Source organism: Thalia democratica, unplaced genomic scaffold (genome assembly GCF_965202585.1).
Source record: "Thalia democratica unplaced genomic scaffold, ktThaDemo2.hap1.1 HAP1_SCAFFOLD_1612, whole genome shotgun sequence".
Taxonomy (NCBI): domain Eukaryota; kingdom Metazoa; phylum Chordata; class Thaliacea; order Salpida; family Salpidae; genus Thalia; species Thalia democratica.
The window spans coordinates 1-7500 of record NW_028140442.1 but is presented as its reverse complement, the minus strand read 5'-3'; the positions used below and the strand labels follow the sequence as shown (position 1 = coordinate 7500).

General features: G+C 36.2%; 4 non-coding genes across 4 annotated transcripts in view; all 4 read right to left on the bottom strand.

Annotated features, from left to right (window-relative positions):
- Positions 1 to 821, bottom strand: part of LOC145848694 (large subunit ribosomal RNA) — a 3631-nt gene extending 2810 nt beyond the window's left edge. The window contains exon 1 of the ribosomal RNA XR_014372120.1: positions 1 to 821. This exon is cut by the window's left edge and continues 2810 nt beyond it. This is a non-coding gene — a ribosomal RNA (large subunit ribosomal RNA).
- Positions 822 to 1043: 222 nt separating this feature from the next.
- On the bottom strand, positions 1044 to 1196 carry LOC145848699 (5.8S ribosomal RNA). The gene has a single exon (XR_014372124.1). It is a non-coding gene; the product is annotated as a 5.8S ribosomal RNA (ribosomal RNA).
- A 185-nt stretch (positions 1197 to 1381) lies between these two features.
- LOC145848692 (small subunit ribosomal RNA) lies at positions 1382 to 3189 on the bottom strand. Its single transcript, XR_014372118.1, has one exon. It is a non-coding gene; the product is annotated as a small subunit ribosomal RNA (ribosomal RNA).
- A 3882-nt stretch (positions 3190 to 7071) lies between these two features.
- On the bottom strand, positions 7072 to 7190 carry LOC145848688 (5S ribosomal RNA). Its single transcript, XR_014372114.1, has one exon. It is a non-coding gene; the product is annotated as a 5S ribosomal RNA (ribosomal RNA).
- Between the last annotated feature and the right edge of the window lie 310 nt (positions 7191 to 7500).

Here is a 7500-nt window from a genome sequence, read left to right as displayed (position 1 = left end):
TGTTTCAAGACGGGTCGGAGACGTGGCCAGCTTAAGCCGCAGACCCCTGGCGTCTGAGCGCTAACGCGAAGAAGGCCTTGTACAAACTCTAGAGACTGCGAGCAGTTTCCAAAGCCGTGTTCCAGCGATCAACACGCAGCCTGTCCGAAGACCGACGCGGAATCTCTCCTCGGTCGCCGAGCCGAAGCTAATCGAACGCCTATAACACTCTTCCGAAGAAGAGCTACCTTGCGAACGACCAAAGTCAGCCCAGCAACCGGTCGCGGCCCTCGCCGAACGCTAGTGCAGCGCCGCGACGCCAGCGCAACCGTAAGAGTCTCCGAAGATCACTCAAACAGTAGGACAGCTCTCGCAGCGCCTGAAAACGTCCGGCGACTCGATGGGCGCCTCCGTTTGCCTCCAAGCGGTTTCACGTACTCTTTAACTCTCTCTTCAAAGTGCTTTTCAACTTTCCCTCACGGTACTTGTTCGCTATCGGTCTCGAGCCAGTATTTAGCCTTAGATGGAGTTTACCACCCGCTTAGGGCTGCATTTCCAAACAACCCGACTCCGGGAAAACCGCTAGGACGAATTACGACCGCCGCCAAGGGCCTAACACCCGCTCTGGGAAAAGGCCTCGATCAGAAGAACGTGGGCAGTCGTTGGTTCGCCGCATGCTGAATTCCATACGCTACATTTCCTCGCCCTCCAAAAAGGCTCGGATTTAGCGCTGGGCTTATCCCGCTTCACTCGCCGTTACTAGGGGAATCCTTGTTAGTTTCTTTTCCTCCGCTTAGTGATATGCTTAAGTTCAGCGGGTCGTCCCGCCCGATCTCAGGTCAAAAGTGATGTACTATAAAAGTACATGCGCTTTGTACGTCGGCCTTTTGAAGTCACTTAACTTATTCTCGAGCACCTACCGTCGTTGCTACCTCACCCGAGGCCAGCAGGCTGCTCACGCTTCAGCTGTGAAATCGCCAGACCAGCTGTCTTTGACGACACGCTCCTTAATACAGAAACGAGTCGCAGGCACTTTCAAACTAATGAAAGGATCGGTGTGTTAAAGACCCTGAGACGGACGTGGCCCCAGGATTACCCGAGGCCGCAATACGCGTTCAGAATATCGATGCTCAATGTGTCCTGCAATTCACATTACTTCTCGGAGCTAGCTCCGTCCTTCATCGACGCTCGAGCCGAGTGATCCACCGCTAAGAGATCTCTCGTGTTAATCAATCTCAATGCAACCAAAAAATCGTGTTCAAAAAGAAGCGGCCGCGCCAGCACTTGCGTGCTGAATTATTACTCCCGCTGTCAGGAAGCAACGCGACCGAACTATAACAGTTACAGGGCTCGGTCCCTTCTTAAAAGAAGAGACGTCGCTTGAAATCAAATTTCGATTCGTTAATGATCCTTCCGCAGGTTCACCTACGGAAACCTTGTTACGACTTTTACTTCCTCTAAATGATCAAGTTCGATCGTCTTTTCGAACACCGGCGAGTGCGTTGCCGCACGTACCAGGCTCAATCGGAGGACCTCACTAAACCATTCAATCGGTAGTAGCGACGGGCGGTGTGTACAAAGGGCAGGGACGTAATCAACGCAAGCTAATGACTCGCGCTTACTGGGAATTCCTCGTTCAAGGGAAACAATTGCAAGTCCCTATCCCTAGCACGACCGGGGTTCAACGGATTACCCGGACCTTTCGGCCTAGGGAACACACGATGATCCGGTCAGTGTAGCGCGCGTGCGGCCCCGAACATCTAAGGGCATCACAGACCTGTTATTGCTCAATCTCGTGTGGCTAAACGCCACTAGTCCCTCTAAGAAGTTGTCTCCGACCCAATGGGTCGAGCAGCTATTTAGCAAGTAAGAGTCTCGTTCGTTATCGGAATTAACCAGACAAATCGCTCCACCAACTAAGAACGGCCATGCACCACCACCCACAGAATCAAGAAAGAGCTCTCAATCTGTCAATCCTCGCTGTGTCCGGGCCGGGTGAGATTTCCCGTGTTGAGTCAAATTAAGCCGCAGGCTCCACTCCTGGTGGTGCCCTTCCGTCAATTCCTTTAAGTTTCAGCTTTGCAACCATACTTCCCCCGGAACCCAAAGACTTTGGTTTCCCGGAAGCTGCCGGACAGTTCTTAAGTTCGACACTGCCCGATCGCTAGTCGGCATCGTTTAAGGTCAGAACTAGGACGGTATCTGATCGTCTTCGAACCTCTGACTTTCGCTCTTGATTAAAGAAAACATTCTTGGCAAATGCTTTCGCAGTCGTTCGTCTTGCGCCGATCCAAGAATTTCACCTCTAACGGCACAGTACGGATGCCCCCGTCCGTTCCTATTAATCATTACCTCGTGCTCCGAAAACCAACAAAATAGAACCGAGGTCCTATTCCATTATTCCATGCAACATTATACAAGCGTAAAGCCTGCTTTGAACACTCTAATTTTTTCAAGGTAAACTTGCCGGACCACCGCAACACTCAGTTAAGAGCACCGCGAAGGCACCGACCAACAAGAACAACGAGGCCAGTGCTAGCCTTTCGACCGACCAACCTCGCCGTCCCTATATCCAACTACGAGCTTTTCAACCGCAACAACTTAAATATACACTTTTGGAGCTGGAATTACCGCGGCTGCTGGCACCAGACTTGCCCTCCAATGGATACTCGTTAAAAAGTTTAAAGTGTACTCATTCCAATTGCAGGACCTCGTACGAGGTCTGCATTGTTATTTTTCGTCACTACCTCCCCGAGCCGGGAATGGGTAATTTGCGCGCCTGCTGCCTTCCTTGGATGTGGTAGCCGTTTCTCAGGCTCCCTCTCCGGAATCGAACCCTGATTCTCCGTCACCCGTTACAACCTCGGTAGGCCGATACCGTACCGACGATAGTTGATAGGGCAGTTGCTTTAATGAGATGTCGCCAGCACTAGGCCGTGCGATCCGCAAGCTTATCCAGAGTCACCATTGTAACGACCCGAAAGCCGGTTAGTTTTGGTCTGATAAATGCGCGCCTCACGTCAGTTCGGCGCTTTACGCATGTATTAGCTCTAGAATTGCCACAGTTATCCATGTAAAAGCGTACAATCAAATGAACCATAACTGATTTAATGAGCCATTCGCAGTTTCACTGTACGTGAGCTCGTACTTACACTTGCATGGCTTAATCTTTGAGACAAGCATATGACTACTGGCAGGATCAACCAGATAACTATCCGAGGGCGTTTAAACCCGTTGCTCGACTGAGCGTTTTTACTGTATAAATACAGACCTTTTCTATCACTCGGCTTAAAAGCCTTGCGAACGTTACTGAAAGTCGGCGCCGGCCTTTTGCTGTTTAAAGCGCCAGCCCGCGTCGACTGCAGCATGCAGCTATACAACTGACTGTTCTTTCTCCCGACCAACCGTTTGCCTTCTGCCGGTTAACTCGTCAGCAGCAACACGCCATCTGTCTGCTGCAGTTACCCGCCTCGAGCCGTGCCTGCCTGCGTCGGCTACTCGTCTCGACGACTTCGCAAAGCTATAAGCCTACCGCCGCTGGACGCTTGTAGTTTTTCATACGCTGCTCCAATGCGTTTACATAGCACGTTCGCCGCCGCTGCAATAGCCGCGCCTCGGGTGCTAAACAGTAATGCTTTAAGCCCGCTTTCTCGCCAAGTCGACCGAACGCACAAACACGTCTCTCTCACTAGTGTAAAGTAATGCATACGTGTATGATGCTCAAATGTTGCTGTTGAACTTTTTTTGCCGATTTTTTTCAATTTGTTTGTTTCTTTTCAATTATTTTAATGTTTTAAGCTTATTTATGCTACGTTTAAATGTTTTAATACTTTTTTTATACTTTATTTAATATGTTTAAAAGAAATAAATAAAAAATAATATATATAAACTACTTTTTTTAATGTTTTAAATATGTTTGTTTATTATAAATAAACTTTATTTGTATTATTTTTTATTTAAACTTACTTTTTAAATCTTTATACTTGTTTTATCGTTTTAAGCACATTGCGATAAATATAATAAACAAAAAATTGAATGAAAATAATAATAATAATAAAAAAAAAAAAAAACATAAGCTTATTTTATATGTTTCATTTTATTTTTATTTAAACTTACCTTTCAAACCTTAATACTCGTTTTATTTTTTTAAGCAGATCGCGATAAATATAATAAACAAACAATTAAATAAAAATAAATAAAAATAAAATAAAAAAATCAAACAAAAGCTTATTTTATATGTTTCATTTTATCTTTATTTAAACTTCCTTTTAAACCTTTATAGTTGTTTTATTTTTTAAGCACATCGCGATAGATATAATAAACAAACAATGAAATAAAAATAATAATAATAATAATAATAAAATCATAAGCTTATTTTGTATGTTTCATTTTATTTTATTTAAAACTTACAATTTAAACCTTTGTATTTGTTCTATTCTTTTAAGCACATCGCGATAAATATAATAAGCAAACAATTAAATAAAAATAAAATAAAAAAATCAAACATAAGCTTATTTTATATGTTTCATTTTATATTTATTTAAACTTACTTTTTAAAACCTTTATAGTTGTTTTATTTTTCAAGCACATCGCGATAGATATAATAAACAAACAATGAAATAAAAATAATAAAAATGATAATAAAAAATCATAAGCTTATTTTGTATGTTTCATTTTATTTTATTTAAAACTTACATTTTTATTTATTTAAACCTTTGTATTTGTTCTATTCTTTTAAGCACATCGCGATAAATATGTTAAGCAAACAATTAAATAAAAATAATAATAATAATAAAAAAATCATAAATTTATTTTATATGTTTCATTTTATTTTTATTTAAACTTACTTTTTAAATCTTTATAGTTGTTTTATTTTTTAAGCACATGGCGATAAATATAATAAGCAAACAATTAAATAAAGATAATAACAAATAAATAAAACAATACGGCTAAACTATAAAAAGAAAACTAAATAACTGATAAATACTTGTAAATCATTATTTGAAAAATTTATTTTGAAACACAACACGATTGATTTATAAATAATAATATATTTTTAATTTGTGTAGTTCATTTAAAGTAGTCTCCCTTTTTGCTTCTGGTTTTATTAGAGTTATATATAACAATAAATTGTGTAGTTCATTTAAAGTAGTCTCCCTTTTTGCTTCTGGTTTTATTAGAGTTATATATAACAATAAATTGTGTAGTTTATTTAAAGTAGTCTCCCTTTTTGCTTCTAGTTTAATTAAAGTTATATAACACATACTATAGTAAGTTAAAAAAACTATAGTAACTTTATAAAACTACTTTATAAAATACATTTGTATAATTTAATAACTTTAAAATAACTATCAAGAATAAAATAGAATAGAATAGCTTTAAGTTTAGTATACAATTGGTATGTAAATTGTGTAGTTTATTGAAAGTAGTCTCCTTATTTGCTTCTGGTTTTACTTGAGTTACATAACGTTAAATAAACATACTTAATAAACGTAACCATCAATACTGTCATTTTAATAAAACTAAGTACAAATACATTGAATTAACATAGAACTTTAAAAAGCCTTCGCTAGTATCTGTTGGTAACAGTAAATAACCTATTATGACTCACAATACAAGAGTGCGAAATTTATTTTTCATTTGATTTTTCAGGTATTTATTTATTTGTGGAAATAAACTTTTTTATTACGTTAGAAACTAATTGAATTTTTCCTCTAACTATGCCTATTATTATATTTAGTATGCTTAAAAGTAATAAAATGAAACGTCGCGATTATATAATAAACAAACAATCAAACAAACAAAGAAATAAAAAAAAATATTTTTTTAAACTTATATTTCAACTATATGTCTTATTTTATTTTCATTTAAACTTACTTTAAACCTCTGTATTTGTTAAATATATTTCAACACAATACGATTAAACTATAAGACAAACAACAAAATAAAATAATCACATTAATAAATACACTAAGCAAATAGCTAGAATAAATATAAATAGTTCAATATATACAATATATTTCTTCCATTTTTAAGTTACTTGTTAAACATATTTATTTAAAAATGTTTCTTTAGAATATAAAACTAACAGTTGTACAAATAAAGAAATTAAAAAGCCAAAACACATAACACTAACTTTTCATAAATTAGATATGCAAATATGAACAAAATAATAACTAAATTGTAAAGCTTTTGTAAACTGTGAACTTATAAACTTATAATAATAATTGCATATTCACTATTCACAATAGCTTTTTATTTAGTACACAACTGGTCTGTAAATTGTGTAGTTTATTGAAAGTATAATCCCGTTTTGCTTCTGGTTTAAATTAAGTTATACAACACATACTAAAGTAAATTAAATAAAGTAATTCACTACTATCTATTAAATAAAACCAATTTACAAAATACATTAATTTAAATTAAATTGAACTTTGAACTTATAATAATAATTGCATATTCACTATTCAGAATTTCTTTAAATTTAGTACACAACTGGTCTGTAAATTGTGTTGGTTCTATTCAAGTACTCTCCTTGTTTGTTTTGTTTTAGTTGTATTTATTTTTAGATACTAGCACATTCAATACACATAATAAAGTAAACCAAATAAACTCTATTAATTTAAACTAAGTACAAATACATAAGTTAATACAAAACTTTTAAAAGCTTTTGCTAGTATCTGTTGGTAACAGTAAATAACTTATTATGACTCACAATACAAAAGTGCAAAATTTATTTTCGTTTTGATTTTTCAAGTAGCCACGCTTTTATTTGTTTGTGGACAAAAAGACTTTAAAGTTTTAGTATAAAAAAACTAATTGTATTAATTTTAACTCAGAAAATTGTACTCTACAAGATGGTGCCATTATTTTTTCGATATCTCAAACTGGTCAAACCACTTTTTTAGCGCTCTAATTGGTTTAAACAGCAAATAACGTTATCTGATAGGCTTGAGTTTTTATTTGCTAATAACTAGAATTTACTTTTCTTTTTAAGCGTTAAAGAAATGTAAATAAACGAGTAATAAGTATAAATAGGTCAGAAAGAAAAATAGTACAATATATTCAAAAAAGATGAATTCAAAAAGCAAAAGCCTACGGCACGTGGTATTCCCAAGCGGTCACCCATCTAAGTACTAACCACGCCCGACACTGCTTAACTTCCCAGATCGGACGAGATGGGGTGTGCTCAGTGTGGTATGGTCGTAGGCGTTTGAAAGCGTTTACAAGCCTTTATAAACCCTTCGGTTTGTTTAAAAAACCTATTTGCACTTGATTTACAATCGATTTGATATTTTAAAATTATTCCTTATAAAATTTTAACCTGAATTAACTTTTTTTTTGTTTTTTTAATCAACAGTTACTCCCAAACTGTACTAAAACTGTATTGTAACTGTACAAAAGTGTTTGTTTTAAATTATTGTTATCTATAAATTACCTAAGACCAGGACAAGTAGAAGTAAAGTTTATTGAATTATTAAATAAATAAAATAAAATCGTAAAATAAAATAATACAATATG